This window comes from Drosophila subpulchrella, unplaced genomic scaffold, assembly GCF_014743375.2.
Source record: "Drosophila subpulchrella strain 33 F10 #4 breed RU33 unplaced genomic scaffold, RU_Dsub_v1.1 Primary Assembly Seq38, whole genome shotgun sequence".
NCBI lineage: Eukaryota > Metazoa > Arthropoda > Insecta > Diptera > Drosophilidae > Drosophila > Drosophila subpulchrella.
Genome location: NW_023665601.1, coordinates 991,122 through 1,009,328, shown reverse-complemented (window position 1 = coordinate 1,009,328; position 18,207 = coordinate 991,122). Strand labels below are relative to the sequence as shown.

Genomic DNA, 18,207 nt, shown 5'->3' with positions numbered 1-18,207 from the left:
ATAAAAAAAATTTATGATGTGCGCTCTTGGAAGCGCTGTCGGTTCACTTCTCCAGGGTCCGGCTTGGAGCGCCGAACGGGGCCGGTGCTGGCTGCACAGGCTTCTCCTTCTCCAGTGTAAGTTCTTCGTTTATACTTGTGTGTTTTCCATCGTAGGCGTAGGAGGGTTTGCCATTCCTCCCACACTTCTTATCCTTCTTGTAGTCCTTGGTGTAGGTCTTCGTTTATGCTTGGGTGTTTTCCATCGAAGGCGTAGGAGGATTTGCCATTCCTCCCACACTTCTTATCCTTCTTGTAGTCCTTGACCTATGGTTTTAGGTGGCGCCGGTGCTGGTCCTCGCACAAGCGGTAACTTTGTTTTATTATTCGTTGATTGGCCTATTGTTTTAGGCGGTGCCGGTGCTGGTCTTCGCACAGGTGGTGATTTAGTTTTGTATTTGCTCTCCTTGGATAGAATATCTCATATCTGTCATACTAGGACACAATAGACACACGTTGTTTCACGTAAACATTTTCGCTCGTACTCTTTCACATAAGTGGATGTAGCGGCAATCGTTCATAAACTTTCATAACTGCTTGGTCGGCTCTCTTCCGGCTTTCCTCGCATTTCTTTATTTGTTGGATTGTTGTTTTTTTTTGAATTTTTTTTTTTGCTTGTTTTGTTTTGTGTTATTATTGTGTTATTATTGGGTCCATGTGTCCTGTCACGGTCGCCATGTTGTATCAGCCATCATTCATTCATTAATAGAGTTGTCATTAGTTACGATTTCCGTGATCACGGTCTTTATTGGGTAATGGTCAAAATATGAATAATTTACAGCTAGCTATTTGCGGCTGCGCTGCCTGCAAACATTGGCAGCGGCCGTCATATATATTGAAGTATATGCTCTCAATTGTATTTGTGCTGGTAGCACTGAGAGCGCGAGAGGAGTTGTACATGCATGCTTTGTATGTGTCCGCACTCAGGCCATGGGAATATGCCGACACTAGCACTTCCCACAAGTTGGGCTCTGAGGCGCATTCATATTTCGGCTGGCCGCAAAAGTTTAGCGACCGGCACTTTTGTATTTGTTTAAGTACACTGTAACACAATGTTGGTGTCGGTACAGTGGGTACTCGCTACAATGATACATGCATACTACACTACTAATACATTTTATTTCCGTTTTATAATTTGAATTTGATTTTGTTTTCTTATCTTATTTTTAACTACGACAACTGAAATGGTCCTTCCAACATTTCTATTTTGCTTTTTCTTTTCATTTAGACTTTATTATTTTAATTTCGTGTTCCTAAAAATTTTAATGCTTGGTCTTTCCATCACTAAAACATCGAGTGACATCGATATCAATATCGACACGCTGATATAACAACAAGCTTTTGTGCGATATATCGGTCGAAAGGACGCAAGTGTGCCCCAACGGTTTTTTTCTTTCAAACCTTGTGAAAATGTAATCTTATTCAGCGTTTTTAACGAAAACTATTAGTTTTACAGAAAAAATGTATAAAACATAAATTACTCATTTCCTTAATAGCTTTCACTTCTCCTTGATTTGATTAGGTCAATATATTCGAAGATATTTACGAAAAACTGATTTTACCGTTATTTTCCATGATCCCGTTATTTGCGCCAACTTTGACTATTTTTCCCGTAATCAGGACCCCAAATAACGTGGATACTGAAAGTTTGAACGAAATCGGGCGTTGGAGCTAAACGGAAGTTCACCCATTTTTGGCCTATCAAAATGTTAGGGGACTTAATATGAACCTACCTAAGCTTTATGCTGACTCCTCTGCCTTTTCTGAAGACATTCTGGCCTTTACTGAGACTAGGCTGAAACCGAAGATATCAGACTCTGAAGTTCTGTCCAAAAATTTTAATACGTATAGAACTGATCGCTCTCCTCGTAGGGGGGTGGGGTGCTGATTGCCGTTACTTCTACTTTAACATCGTTGGTGTTAGAGTCGCTTTGAAATCTTTTTCTATTTCTGTAACTTGTTCTTATGTTCCACATGGATCCGACTTAACAATTTGGCTGCAATAAAAACTGTTCTATCTCATCTTTCTGAAAGGGATCTTTTGTTTGTTTTGGGTGATTTCAATCTCCCTGACATTTCTTGGTCCCCTTCCACTGACTCACTTGTCTATACCCCTTTATCTGACCATGACTTCGTTGACGGTCTGTTAGAATTATCATTACAGCAAGTAAGCTTCATACGTAATTCACTAAACAGACAATTAGATCTTGTATTTGTTTTAGATCCATCTGAAGTCACGGTATCTAGAATTGACCCACTAATTGTGCCAGAAGACCGGTATCATCCCACATTGGAACTTACAATATGTCTTCCCTGTGTTGATATCCTCTCTCCTTTACTTTCTCCAACTAAAAGTAGATGCTTTCGTAAATGCGACTTTAATAAACTCAACAACATGATTTCACAATATAACTGTACAAATTTATATCATTGCTTGGATATTGAAAGTGCTACGGAACTATTTTATAGTGTCTCAAACCCTTTTTTCTGTGAATGTGTTAGTTTTCCTCCTAAGTTAGACAGGCCTCCTTGGTTTACCAATGAGTTGCAAAGAATTAGAAACCGTAAAACAAACTTATATAAAAAGTACAAAAAATCGGGTAGGCCATCCGATTTTTCAAGATATGTGGTGGCTCGTACTAATTTTAATGTACTTAACAGTCATTGCTATTCCATGTAATTGAACCGATGTAAATTTGAATTTTCAAAGGATCCGATGCACTTTTATAACTTTGTCAATGCTAACTATAACGCCAACCTATTCTCCGGGGCCAGATGGACTCCCTGGGTGTGTGCTTAAGTTTTGTGCCCGAACTATTTGCAAACCCATTCTTAAACTTTTTCATTTGTCTATCTCATCATCTGTTTTTCTTTTATTATTCCACTCCATAAAAAGGGTGCGAAGGTTAATGTTCAGAACTATAGAGGAATCTCCAAAATGTCTGCAATTCCTTAAAAATTTGAACGCATTATTACCTCTCACTTGAAACATTTGTGCTCCTCTTTGATATCTCCGTGTCAACATGGTTTTGTTAAGCGAAGATCGACCACCACTAACCTGCTCGCATTGACATCTTTTGTAATAGATGGATTTAACAAAAATTGCAGACAGACGTTATATATACAGATTTTAGTAAAGCCTTTGACTCTGTAAACCACTCTCTTCTTTTATTCAAATTAGATCACCAAGCTTTCCGAATAATCTGTTAGCTTGGATTTCAAGTTATTTGAATGGTAGATCTCAGAGGGTTTTATTCAAAAACGCTGTTTCCAAGATGATCAATGTGACATCTGGAGTCCCTCAGGGCAGTCATTTAGGCCCTTTGCTGTTTACTCTGTTTATAAAATATCTTCCCTCTATCGTAACTCACTCTCGTGTAGTAACGTATGCTGATGATGTTAAGCTTTGTTTATCATATAATAATATTGAGTCTGGTTTCTGCTTGCAGTCAGACATTAATAGATTCCAGGAATGGTGTCATTACAACCTTTTGAATTTAAACTATCTTAAATGCAACGTTATGACTTTTTATAGGGGTACGCCAACGTTCAGGAGTTACTCTCTTCAGAACAAGTCTCTGGACCGAATATACTCAGTAAACGATTTAGGTGTTCTCCTAAGTCCTAAACTTAAATTTGACTCCCACATAACCTCTACTGCAAATAAAGCTATGAGTGTTCTTGTGTTTAAAAAGCGTTAGTCTAAAGAATTCGACGATCCATACACTACCAAATTATTATTTACCTCCCTTTTACGTCCTAATTTAGAATACTGTTCTTCCGTTTGGAGTCCTCAGTATCAAGTGCATATTGACCGTATAGAGTCCGTACAAAAACAATTTTTTATTTTTGCCTTACGTGGCTTGAACTGGGATCAAAACGTCAGGTTGCCTCCTCACTCGAGTAGATTTCTATTTATTAATTTGCCTAGTCTACTACTATTTTTATTAATAATCTTATCAGAGGCGATATGGATTCTGTAGATTTGGTAAGCCGCCTTCAATGTTCCTGTTAGACTAATGCGAAACTACTATCCTATCAACTTGCCACGATGTCCATCTAATTTTGGTCAGCACGAGCCCTTCTCGTTCTTTCTAATATTTATAACAACCTATATCATTTAATTTGTTCCTCAACTTCTATCCCTGTATTAAAAACTAAAATCTTAGCTCGTTTGCTTTAGTCTTGTTGATCTATGTTTTGTCCTGTCTTTATTTGTTCTATGTACCTTCCTCGTGAACCGTAATTGCCCGACATAAAAATGGGCCCGCGCGTAACAAGCACGTGCTTGGTGTCGTTTGAACCACTTGTTTGTACTGCTCTTAGTGCATCAACGTTCAACAATTAATGTGTGACAGCTAAAAAAAAAAAAAAAAAAAAAAAAAAAGTTGGTCTCGTCAATACCTATTGATTGATCCACGCCCACTCTAACGCCCATAACGCTTAAATCTGTCTACCGCCGGTAGGTTGCGCATTTCAATCTCGCTTTGCTGCTTGCATATCTCCATTTCCCTTTGGTCCTTTTAGCTGGGTAACGGGTATCTGATATTCGAGGTACTCGACTATATCGTTCTTCCTTGTTTTAGAATACAAACATTACGTTGCGATCTGTGTTCAAAGAAGAACCACCCCACCCCAAATGACGGTAGACAATCGCCTAGCTTATTCATAGGAAACAGTTGTGCTCTAATTGCGTTGCAAGCAAACATCAATTCCGGGATTGCACTAGCGCTAAACAGTTTCACTTGCCATGATTGGCATCATACATTGTTGCATTGGAACAGCGATCCTACTATTACGTCGATATCATCCGACCCTCCAAGGCCAGTATCCGCCTTAATTCCTCATACAAGTTCGTTGGAAGTTTCCAGAGCACATGATCCTTCCAAGTTATCCGCTCTGTACCACGTACAAAAATTTCCTCCTATGAATAATCCATCCGAATATTCGGTCCCATATCCCGCCTTGGATGGCAGACGCACTCGAGTTATTAAATCCTACCAATGCTGAATCTGCCAAAAGATCCGTCCTCAACAGAGGTGCCCCCACTTTCTGCGGCTTAGCGCCCCAGAAGGGCTTCAGGAAGTACATATCCATAAGTACAGCTAAAATTGCTTTGCTCAAAAATATTCCAAAGACTCTTGCCGCAGTTGACACAATCTGAAAGAAAATAGATGTACCTTTCATTGTTGGAATCGGTCTTCAATTAACGGAGTTATTAAGTAAAGAATTTACAATAATTTACAATTTAAATAGCTAGTTATACCCGTTACTCGTAGAGTAAAAGGGTATACTAGATTCGTCGGAAAGTATGTAACAGGCAGAAGGAAGCGTTTCCGACCCCATAAAGTATATATATTCTTGATCAGGATCACTAGCCGAGTCGATCTAGCCATGTCCGTCTGTCAGGATGAACGCTGAGATCTCGGAAACTATGAGAGCTAGGCTATTGAGATTTGGCGTGCAGATTCCTGAGCTTCTTACGCAGCGCAAGTTTGTTTCTGATATGTATTGTTCTCATCAATACCTATCGATTGATAAAAAAAAAGTTTGCCACGCCCACTCTAACGCCCATAACGCTTAAATCTGTCTACCGCCGATAGGTGGCGCATTTCAATCTCGCTTTGCTGCTTGCATATTTCCATTACCCTTTGGTCCCTTTAGCTGAGTAACGGGTATAGCGTTCTTCCTTGTTTTTTATGAAAAATAACGCAATATCTAAAACAGATTTCGAATGCGTTACAGAAATAATACCCAAAATGGGTTTAATTGAAACTAAAACAGTGGACTCCACTGCCAACGTAATTAATAAAATCGAATCAAAAACTATTGATACCGATTTAACAAACATATCATTATCAATAATTGTTTTTTATAATGAATGCATACATTTTGTATAAAGCCTATATGTACCACAATAAGTGTGTATCAAAAAGAGCTATAAATAGAAGCCGGGAGAACGATCTGGATAAGATTTAAATTAATAGAGCACAAACAATTATTATAAAAATATGTTTCAAAATAAAAATTAAAATCTAAAATTTGTAAATGTATGCAATGACATACCAAAAATAAGAGAATTAAAATATTGAAATAAAATATATTAACAAACAACATGCATCAGAATTACTCTAGCCAATAAACCAAATTTTGAGAATAGGGTTTTAGCCATACTTAGAAACAGAGCTTATTCATTGCAGCGGTACGCAAAAAGCAATAGCACTGTCTACAGTAAGAAACTGTAAGATATTTTTGGAAGTAGACATACACCCAGTGCTAGGACATATAAATGTGCTCGAAATTATGCACAACTAATACACAAAAAAATAATAAGTCCTTAGTATGGAATGGGAGCAATTAACTCTCCACATACGAGAATTAAAGGACACATTTGACAAGTCTTACAAATGTAAAAGCCAAAATAGGCCAATACATAAAGACACTATTAATAAACATGCAAAGATTCTTGTAGATTCTTTCAATACTGCAAGAACTTTAACGGAAAATGAAGATTCCGATTCGAGCGAAGGAATCGAAATAAAAGAAAAAAATCAACATGATCTAACAATTCCTGCAGTTATAACAGTAACAGAAGCAGAAGAAGAAGAAGATATAGAATCAGATGTAAGCTTGCCAGACACAAAAGAAAACATAATGGCAGATCCAACAGCCCAAAGGGCAATTTTAGAGGCAGGCAACTTCACAACTATGAATGAAGCCGTTACTTAGTACATACAATGCAGTACTGAATTGACAGCCAGTGCAAATTCAATACTGTACACACAAAGAGGAAACAACTATCGCGGTAACAACTTCAGAAATAATTACCGCGGTAGGGGCAATAACCGAGGTAATTATCAGAATAACGGATATTACCAATATAATGGCTATAACCAAAATAACGGTTATAACCGAAACTATAATAATCAGACCAACAACAATTATAGAGGTCGTGGTTATTATAGAGGAAACAACCGTGGTGGAAACACCAACAATGCAAACACGAACACCAACAGACAGAATAGTAATAATGTCCGACAGGTACAAACCACGTCGGAAAACCAATAAAGACCCTTAAGATAAAAAACCCAGTCCTATTAATCTTAACTTCAATCTTTTCGTTTCTCTGAAAAATGAATGCACAAATAAACTATATACATTACTAGTTGATACAGGTGCAGACATATCTTTAATAAAAGAAACTTCGGACTCGTTTAACAATGTTGATTATACAAATATTACCCAAATATCAGGTGTTGGTGAAGGAACAACCAACTCAAAGGGATTAGTATCAATAGAACTTCTTTTAAGCAACTATGCTATACCACATACTTTTCATTTAGTAACATCAAATTTTCCTATTCCATGTGATGGAATCATAGGCACAGATTTTATGAAAAAATACAATTGTCAAATAGATTTAAAACCAGAAAACGATTGGCTTATACTGAGACCAGATAACCTCTATAATCCGATTCATATTCCAATAAATCATACACTAGAAGATAAATTGACAATTCAACCAGCAAGATCCAAAGTAGTCCGAAAAATTTCTATAAATTCAGCAACCAGGTATCTATTAATACCAAACCAAAAATCCAAAACAACCAAACATACAAAAACACCATTGACTATAACTGAAACGCCACAAATGGCTTTTGACAGGGTGATTGTGGATACGATCGGTCCACTACCTAAATCTGAACAAGAAAATGAATATGCAGTAACCCTTATCTGCGATTTAACTAAATACCTTGTGGCAATACCAAAGCTATATTTGAAGATTTTATTCTGAAGTACGGTCCAATGAAGACGTTCATAACGGACATGGGAACAGAATATAAAAATTCGGTAATTGAAGATTTATGCAAAAATGTAAATATCAAAAACATAACTTCTACCGCACACCATCACCAAACTGTAGGAACCGTAGAGCAAAGCCACAGAACATTTAATGAGTTCATCCGCTCATACATCTCAGTTGATAAAACAGATTGGGATGTATGGCTCCAGTACTTCGTATATTGTTTCAACACAACACCCTCTATGGCACATGACTATTGTCCATATGAGTTCGTTTTTGGTAAAACTTCAAATTTACCTTAACATTTTAATAGCATAGATAAAATAAAACCTCTATATAATGTAGATGACTACGCTAAAGAATCTAAGTTTAGACTAGAACAAGCATTTAAGAGAGCTAGATTAATGTTAGAATCTTATAAAAGGAAACAAAAAAATCAGATATGACAAAAATACCTTAGATTTTGATTTAAAAATAGGAGATCAGGTTTTATTGAAAATGAAACAGGGCATAAGCTAAACTTTAAATATACTGGACCTTATAAGGTTGAAAGTATAGAAGAAAAAGATAACATAGTAGTTTCAAATAACAAACATAAAAAACAAACAGTACATAAGGATAGGTAAAAGTTTTTATTTCATAATCACTTTAATTCTCTTATAAATATATCACGTATGGCCATATATAAATTAAGAACCATAATTATAATGAAAAAAAAAAATACTAAAATAAATATTACTTTCTGATTCGCAAAAAAAAAAAATAATAAATTATATAAATAACACATTAAAAAAATATATATATATATTATTATAAAACAAGATGTTGATTTATAATTTATATACATATAGTAAGAAAATAACTTCATAGAATTACGTTATTTTTCAAAAGGAGGGAGATGTAGTATGCATGTATCATTGTAGCGAGTACCCACTGTACCGACACCAACATTGTGTTACAGTGTACTTAAAAAAATACAAAAGTGCCGGCCGCTAAACTTTTGCGGCCAGCCGAAATATGAATGCGCCTCAGAGCCCAACTTATGGGAAGTGCTAGTGTCAGCATATTCCCATGGCCTGAATGCAGACACATACAAGGTATGCATGTACAACTTCTCTCGCGCTTTCAGTGCTACCAGCAGGCAGCGCAGCCGCAAATAGCTAGCTGTAAGTCATTTCTATTTTGACCATTGCTAAATAAAGATCTGCCCATGGCAGACAAATGACAAATCTTTCAATGAAAATATAATGGCAAACATAACAGGTTGGGGTAGAGGCATTGTGAGAATTCTATCAAAATCGTTAATTAGGTCTTCCACCTTGTTTGATTTTATTTAAAAATTTTGTTGCTTATAGTACTTAAATAAAATATAAAAAAAGCAGTATACGCTCACTAATTGTCTTCTTTTCTTCCTAAGATTAATATGATGTCTTCTGTTTGGTTGTTTTAGCGAGGGATGGCCCTCAGCTCTTCCTTCAATTTATTTTTTGGTTGTTAATTTTTAGCGAGGGATTTGCCCTCAGCTCCTCCTTCGGTTTGTTTTCTGATCGTCACTGTTTAGCGAGGGATTGCCCTCAGCTCTTCCTTCTTGTTGAATTTGTATTTTTCAGATGTGTAATTATATTTGGCTTTTGTTTCTCAGTTGATATTTTTTGTATCAACTTTCACTTTCACAGTTTTACAATTTTAGTTTAATTTTGTGAATTATTTTTTTGAGACCGCTTAGTTTTATTTTGTTGAACAGCAGGTTTATTTTGCCGATTATTAATTAGCGGATTGTTGTAAGCATTATTAATTTCATTTATTAATTTCCTCCTTTCTTTTTAACACGAACTTTTCGTCGGTTGATTAGGTTTTTATTTGACCACGCAAGTTATTTTTTAATTTAAAACCGTTACTTATTTATTTTAAAGCTTTTTAATTAGAGCAATTTAAGCGTGGCCCCACGCTGGGCGCCAATTAATTATTTCACTTGCGAATAATTTAAAAAAATTTATTTTTATTTTTTATTCACTAAGTTACAACTTTACTACTTTTCCTTAATACCGACTTTTATTCTACTGTTCACAATATTTCTTCTATTGAACCGATCTTATCGGATGCAAAAACGGTAGTCGGCCAAGGGCCAATTATCTGATAAACAAACCTCGGTTTAAGAGAATTGGGGAACTCATTAAGAGTTGGACAAGGGTTGGACTCAAGAGAGTCGGGAAATCGGATGATCAAATTCTCTGCTCGATTGCTAAACGGATTACGCTGCAGTTTTGGGGCTCGCCGGGTGTTGCCCGGATGCTTGTGTTTACATTAGCTGGACCCAGCTTAGTTTATGTTAGGAGGCCCGCGGCGCAATTGAATCTTAATAATGAACTTCGATTGAAGTGGTGGAGCTAATTGGGATTCTGTGGGAACGCTGAGTAAGGGGTTCCCAGCTAAGAATTGTTTATAAGAAATTGTTTACGACTTGGGTAAGGCGGCTGAGCGCTCGAGCTGCAAGGCGTTCTCAGCTAAGAATTGTATATGAAGAGTTTGTTTATAAATTGGGAGGAGGCTGGGATTATGAGCTGGATAACTTGCACCCTTGTTCAATTAGGGCGTCTACCTGCTGATTAATGATTTCCTGCAGGGTTCTTGGAAAAGTACCTCTGCTTGCAAGGCTTGTCATCTCTCATGGTTATTCTATGGTTGGCAATAGTCGCCTCGCCCGTCAACCCCTCGAATTTCTTGAGCTGCCTGCTAAGCAAGTTTTGTATCTTTCGTTCCTGCTCTCCATCCAGCGGTTGTGGATCCACTAATGCTGCCTCCGTGTCTTCTGCCGCGGTTGTAACGTCGTCGCTTGCTTCCGCTGCTGGGTGTCCGGTATTTGCTGCTGTTCCTCTGTGGCCTGTGCTAGATGAGACCGGAGGTTCAAAATCCTTTACTGCTTTTGCTTGCTTTTCCCTGGTAAGCTGGGGCTCTTGTGTTTCTCCGGGCCTTGGTGGATCGGCTGGATTCAAGATGCGCGTGGGAGCATGTTCTTCTCGTTCCTGGTTTGCGACAGGCTTTATTGGTTCGTTGTCGTTGTACTCGGTGGACGTTGTCACCGGTCTTTCCTTGTTACAGCCCAGGCTTCGCAGCTCAACCGGGTTGGGTATCGATGAAAGTCGCAGCTGTGCCGCTCCGCAGCGCAGGGTCGTGCCTATTCTACAAAGAAAGTGCAATCCTAATATTAAAGGTTCCAGCATGTATGGCATGACAAGTAGCGGTACTTCGAGGAGATCCTTTACGAGTGTGATCCTGGCTATAAATAACTTTGATACTTCGATCATCGACTTATCGGTAAGACTTATTTGGGTTCGAATTTCTTAAAATTGATGTGGTTGCCTCTGCAAATTCGTGACTTACGAAGCTGCGGGGCGCCCCGGTGTCTATCGTTGCCAGCCTAGTCTGCCCTCCAATTCCTACCGTGGCCACTACCTCCCCGTCCTTTACTTTAAGGGGTGCGGTTACAGGGTGCTCCCTAGTTGGTCCCCGTCTTATTCCGCACAACGCGAGGACTCGGTCGGTTTCCTGGCTGCGTATTGCGGCAACAGTCAATAGTACGAACTCTTTGTTGACCACAATCCCAACAGAAGCATCTTCTGCTGTTCCTACACTCGCGGCTAAAATGTCCTTGTTCTTCGCAGTTGCCGCAGGCATTTCTAACGTCAATCCTTTGGGACGGTGTGATAATCCTTTTCGATATGGGCGCGGCCGGTTGTCGGGGCCTTGATTCTACGCTTGAGTTTCCTGTCCGATTTGGAGAGGTCTGCGAGTTCCAGGAGGTTTCCCGGGGAGCGCGAGAGGTTGTGTTTCGGGATCTGCGGGAATTCTCCCGGATTACGCTACGTTGCTTAACAGTTTATATTTCTGTGGCAAGCTGGGTTAGTTCTCCGATAGTCTTGAATTCGGTGCGAAGTATGCACATCTGGTACTCCGGTGCAGCGTTCTCGTAAAGTCGGTTGAGCTCCTGTTCTGTAGTATAGCCGGCATGCCTCATAAGTACACGAACATCCAGCACAAAGTCCTTAAAATTCTCTCCGTCCTGCTGGTCTCGCCCCCTAATCCTATCGTCCAACCGCTGGAGGTATCGTGAAGGTACAAAAATTTTAAAAAACCTTTGCGGAAGGCTATCCAGTCCGCCCCTTGAAGTTGGCTGGTCTGGAACCACTTATCCGCACGGTCGGACAAAAGCTCGGGCATTGCTCGAGGAAGCGTCTTTAATTCGATGTCGTAGGACACCGCGGGTCTTTCGACCTGTTCGAAAAAGGTAAGGGGGTCGAATCGGCCATTAAAATGTATTCCCCACATGCGAATTCTCTCTGGGGCTTTTTGAGTCTGCGGTACGTTTATGGTAATTCCGGGTGTACCTGGGGGAAGGCTACCGGGAGGAAACAGTGAGTGCATATTCCTATTACCCGTTGCGCTTGAAATTGAGGTCTTGTCCTCGGCTGTATTGACTGTCTCTTCGCCACGGTTTGGGCTTGCAGCACGCGAAGAAAAATCATTTCTACGGATTTTAGTTTTTCCCAAATTAATTCGGGCAGCTCCCACTGCTTGACGAAGGTGGCGACATTTTTCTGTAGTTATTCGCGCGACCCTCCCGACGCGATCCCAAGCTCTAATGCGAAGTCTTATTATTCTTCTTTGCGACGGGAATATATCCAAGTTGTTCCCACCCCACGATTCTTAATTCAAATTGGAACAGACTCACCAGGATTATTTGCGGCCTCTTTCGTGGGATGGTTGGCCGCGTTCTGGTTTCGTGTTTGTGTCGGCCATGGTTAAAAGCTCTCCTTCTGTTTAATTGGCCGTTGTTTGTAATTTTCCTTTGTTGTTTTTTATACCCTTGCAGAGGGTATAATGATTTCAGTCAGAAGTTTGCAACGCAGTGAAGGAGACGTTTCCGACCCCATAAAGTATATATATTCTTGGTCAGCATCACTAGACGAGTCGATCTAGCCATGTCCGTCTGTCCGTCCGTTTCTACGCAAACTAGTCTCTCAGTTTTAAAGCTATCGGGCTGAAACTTTCCCAAAAGTCTTATATCATTTGCAGGTAGTATATAAGTCGGAACCAGCCGGATCGGACAATAATCGGAAAAAAAATGTAAACAAATGATATCTTTGGTGTTTTTTAACATATTACCTCCTTTCCTTGGAAATAACATTTTTTAATTAGTTTTGAATTTCATAAAGCTGCCATAGGAACGATCGGAAAATAGGTGGAAAAATAATATGAAACAAATTATAGCTTCGGTGTTTTTATACCCTTGCAGAGGGTATAATGATCTCAGTCAAAAGTTTGCAACGCAGTGAAGGAGACGTTTCCGATCCCATAAAGTATATATATTCTTGGTCAGCATCACTAGACGAGTCGATCAAGCCATGTCCGTCTGTCCGTCTGTCCGTCCGTTTCTACGCAAACTAAGGTCTCAGTTTTAAAGCTATCAGGCTGAAAATTTCCCAAAAGTCTTATATCTTTTGTAGGTAGTATATAAGTCGGAACCAGCCGGATCGGACAACTATATCTTTTAGCTCACATAGGAATAAGCGTTAAACGAAAATTTTTTTAATTATATCTTTGGTGTTTTTTAAGATATAACCTCCTAAGCTTGAAAATAACATTTTTTAATTAATTATGAATTTCGAATTTAATATTATCAAAATCGGACAACAATATCATATAGCTGCCATAGGAACGATCGTAAAATTGGTGGGAAAATAATATGAAACAAATTATAGCTTCGGTGGTTTTTAGCATATAACCTCCTACGCTTGAAAATAACACTTTTAAATTAGTTCTGATTTTTTAATTTAATTTTATCAAAATCGGACGACTATATCATATATCAGAAATTTTTGTTAAAGGCGCGTTCGCCACTACCTCGTGAAGAGGTGTTTTTGTTTGATATCAGAAGTTTTTTTTTATCAATTTAAGTACCCCAATACCATGACTAGGAGTCGTCCCCATATGGCTTGGCGATTGAAAAACCAAACACACAGATTCGACCCCTAATCTTAGCTGAACGCCACCTTAACAACAAGTTTTATCGCTTCAATTACCTATTTTAAAAGCACAAGTTTGGAATCTCAAGGGCTGTATAGTTTCAAATTCCAAGAGAAATCTGTCGTTTCTTACATATTCCGCCGAACTAGCGGGTTTTTACAAAGTGGTCGAACAAATAGATCAAGTTTCCTATTTCGATTAGCTTCTTGCAAGTAACAGATTTTCCGTTTGAAAAAATCTAATAAGAATTTTTTTCATCAAATTGGTTTTTTTCTTGTTTACTCGAATAAGTATGAAATATTACGTATACGGAGCTGAAACGAGTTGCACTTTTTATCGCTTAATATCTTCCAAACGGTAGTTTTTAAGGCAAAAAATGGTATAGACTAAAAGTTGGGGAATTTCAAGGGCTATATGATTTAAAATTAAAAAAGAATTCGTTCGACTCAATTTTGAGAAAATAGTCAATAGTGGTTTTAAAAAATAACTTTTTATCATAACTCTAAATCTATTATATTCAGACAATTTTACTGTATGAAGAGCAAATTAAATTATCTTTTCAGAGATATATAGCATTAGTTGTTTAGATACTATAAGCATTTTAAATCTGTCTTTTTTTGATTTCCCGCTAAACTAGCGGGTTTTTCCAAAAGTCGTACAACAAACGTTTTCTATTTCAAGCTGCTTTATACACCCATAGGGTTTCCAAAACCCTAAGACTAAGATGGGATGCATACAAACCCACAAACAAAGGGACAAACATTTTCATTTTGGGAAGAAGAAGAAAATCTTGTTTTTTGAATTACTTTTGAACGGAACATCGGATTTCAACAAATGAGGTGTCATTCGACGCGTATTCTCAGTAAAAATAAAACTAGCTAAACAGCCGGGGGCTTTTATCCCCACCGTATACAGCAGCTCCAATTTTCTAAATTTTTACTTTTACACTTTCAACTCTTTTTCTCGCAAACAAATCTATATTGTGAATGTCTTGGTATGCAATCTTCTTAGTTTTTGCGATACCTTTCGATTGGTGTATCACTCGTTACCATCGGACCATAATGGTAGATTTTCAATTCTGCGGCTATATATAGTAGTTGTCTTCGCACGCTCTCTTGCGCGCTTCGCCACTACGTGTACTGCCGTCCACAGTGATGTATTCTTGATCAGCATAACTAGACGAGTCGATCTAGCCATGTCCGCCTGTCCGTCTATCCGTCCGTTTCTACGCAAACTAGTCTCTCAGTTTTAAAGCTATCGGTCTGAAACTTTCCCAAAAGTCTTATATCTTTTGTAGGTAGTATATAAGTCGGAACCAGCCGGATCGGACAACTATATCTTATAGCTCCCATCGGAATAATCGAGAAAACAAATTTTTTTTAATTATATCTTTGGTGTTTTTATACCCGTTACTCGTAGAGTAAAAGGGTATACTAGATTCGTCGGATAGTATGTAACAGGCAGAAGGAAGCGTTTCCGACCCCATAAAGTACATATATTCTTGATCAGGGTCACTAGCCGAGTCGATCTAGCCATGTCCGTCTGTCCGTCTGTCCATCTGTCCGGATGAACGCTGAGATCTCGGAAACTATGAGAGCAAAGGCAAAGGCAAAGGCTATTGAGATTTGGCGGGCAGATTCCTGAGCTTCTTACGCACTCAGTAGAGTGCCACGCGCACTCGAACGCCCACAAACCGCCCAAAACTGTGGCTCCTACAGTTTTTATGCTAGAATAAAAAATTTAACTGAAATGTATTGTTCTCATCAATACCTATCGATTGACCCAAAAAAAAGTTTGCCACGCCCACTTTATCGCCCACAAACCGCCTCCAAACTTCAAAAAATCGTAAATATGAACGTGGATATCTCGGAAACTATCAAAGATAGAGAATCGGGATCTCAGATTTAGATTCCGTAGCTTTGTACGCAGCGCAATTTTGTAACGCGAATATGCCACGCCCACTCTAACGCCCACAAACCGCCCAAACCTGTGGCGCCCACAATTTTCATGCTATATACAAAATTTTAACTGAACTGTATTGGTCTCTTCAATACCTACCTAAACTAGTCTCTCAGTTTTAAAGCTATCGGGCTGAAACTTTCCCAAAAGTCTTATATCATTTGCAGGAACCAGCCGGATCGGACAACTATATCTTATAGCTCCCATAGGAATAATCGGAAAAAACAATTTTTTTTAATTATATCTTTGGTGTTTTTTAACATATAACCTCCTACGCTTGGAAATGTAAAGAAAAAAAATGTAAGAAAATTATATCTTTGGTGTTTTTTAACATATAACCTCCTACGCTTGGAAATAACATTTTTAATTTTAATTTTCAATTTTATCAAAATCGAACGACTATAACAAATGGCTGCTATAGGAGCGATCGCAAAATTGGTAGGAAAATAATATGAAACAAATTATAGCTTCGGTGTTTTTGGACATATTATCTTATACTATGGGGAATATCATTTTTTGTGTTTTTAAATTTAATAATTATAGCTGCAAGGGTATATAAGCTTCGGCTTGCCGAAGCTAACTTCCTTTCTTGTTTAAGCCTAGTACTCACATCGACGAAAACCGCGAGCTAACCATAGGAGTGAGCGGGAGGCAAATACGCGGCTAACGCTATTCGTCGGGTCTGTTTTTAAGCGCGGTACTCAGATGAGCTAAGGGAAAACCACAAAAAATACCAGATTTTGCAAGTGAACTTTCGATGAACGCCGTTAGCCGCGTCGGAACCAGCCGGATCAGACAACTACATCTTATAGCTCCCATAGGAATAATCGGAAAAAAAAAATTTAAAAAATTATATCTTTGGTGTTTTTTAGCATATAACCTCCTAAACTTGGAAATAACATTTTTTAATTAGTTTTGTATTTTGAAATATTTTATCGAAATCGGACGACTATATCATATAGCTGCCATAGGAACGATCGGAAAATTGGTGGAAATATAATATGAAATAAATTATAGCTTCGGTGTTTTTCAACATATAACCTCCAACGCTTGGAAATAACATTTTTTAATTAGTTCTGAATTTCGAATTTAATTTTATCAAAATCGGAAGACTATATCATATAGCTGCCATAGGAACGATCGGAAAAATGGTAGGAAAATAATATGAAAAATTATAGCTTCGGTGTTTTTTAACATCTAACCTCCTACGCTTAAAAATAACATTTTTTAATTAGTTCTGAATTTTGAATTTAATTGTATCAAAATCGGACGACTATATCATATAGCTGCCATAAGAACGATCGGAAAATTGGTAGGAAAATAATATGAATCAAATTATAGCTTCGGTGTTTTTTGACATATTATCTTATACTATTGGGAATATCATTTTTTGTGTTTTTAAATTTAATAAATATAGCTGCAAGGGTAAATAAGCTTCGGCTTGCCGAAGCTAACTTCCTTTTTTGTTTAACATAAAACCTCCTAAGCTTGGAAATAACTTTTTTATACCCTTGCAGAGGGTATATTGATTTCAGTCAGAAGTTTGCAACGCAAAGAAGGAGACGTTTCCGACCCCATAAAGTATATGTATTCTTGATCAGCATGACTAGACGAGTCGATCTAGCCATGTCCGTCTGTCCCTCTGTACATCTGTCCGTCTGTACATCTGTCCGACCGTTTCTACGCAAACTAGTCTCTCAGTTTTAAAGCTATCGGGCTGAAACTTTCCCAAAAGTCTTATATCTTTTGTAGGTAGTATATAAGTCGGTACCAGCCGGATCGGACAACTATATTTTATAGCTCCCATAGGAATAATCGGAAAAAAATTTTTTTTTTAATTATATCTTTGGTGTTTTTTAACATATAACCTCCTAAGCTTGGAAATAACATTTTATAATTAGTTCTGAATTCCAAATTTAATTTTATCAAAATCGGACGACTATATCATATAGCTGCCATAGGAACGATCGGAAGATTGGTGGGAAAATAATATGAAACAAATTATAGATTCGGTGTTTTTTAACATATAACCTCCTACGCTTGGAAATAACATTTTTTAAGTTGTTCTGAATTTCGAATTTAATTTTATCAAAATCGGACGACTATATCATATAGCTGCCATAGGAACAATCGGAAAATTGGTGGGAAATAATATGAAACAAATTTTAGCTTCGGTGTTTTTTAACATAAAACCTCCTAAGCTTCGAAATAACTTTTTTATACCCTTGCAGAGGGTATATTGATTTCAGTCAGAAGTTTGCAACGCAAAGAAGGAGACGTTTCCGACCCCATAAAGTCTATGTATTCTTGATCAGCATGACTAGACGAGTCGATCTAGCCATGTCCGGCTGTCCGTCCGTTTCTACGCAAACTAGTCTCTCA

At 38.0% G+C, this 18,207-nt stretch overlaps 1 long non-coding RNA gene across 1 annotated transcript; it reads right to left on the bottom strand.

Annotated features, from left to right (window-relative positions):
• Positions 1-494: 494 nt before the first annotated feature.
• Positions 495-17,800, bottom strand: LOC119561871. The gene is made up of 3 exons (XR_005221479.1): positions 17,791-17,800; positions 5,828-5,831; positions 495-587 (listed from the first exon to the last, which is right to left on the bottom strand). It is a non-coding gene; the product is annotated as an uncharacterized LOC119561871 (long non-coding RNA).
• Positions 17,801-18,207: the final 407 nt, after the last annotated feature.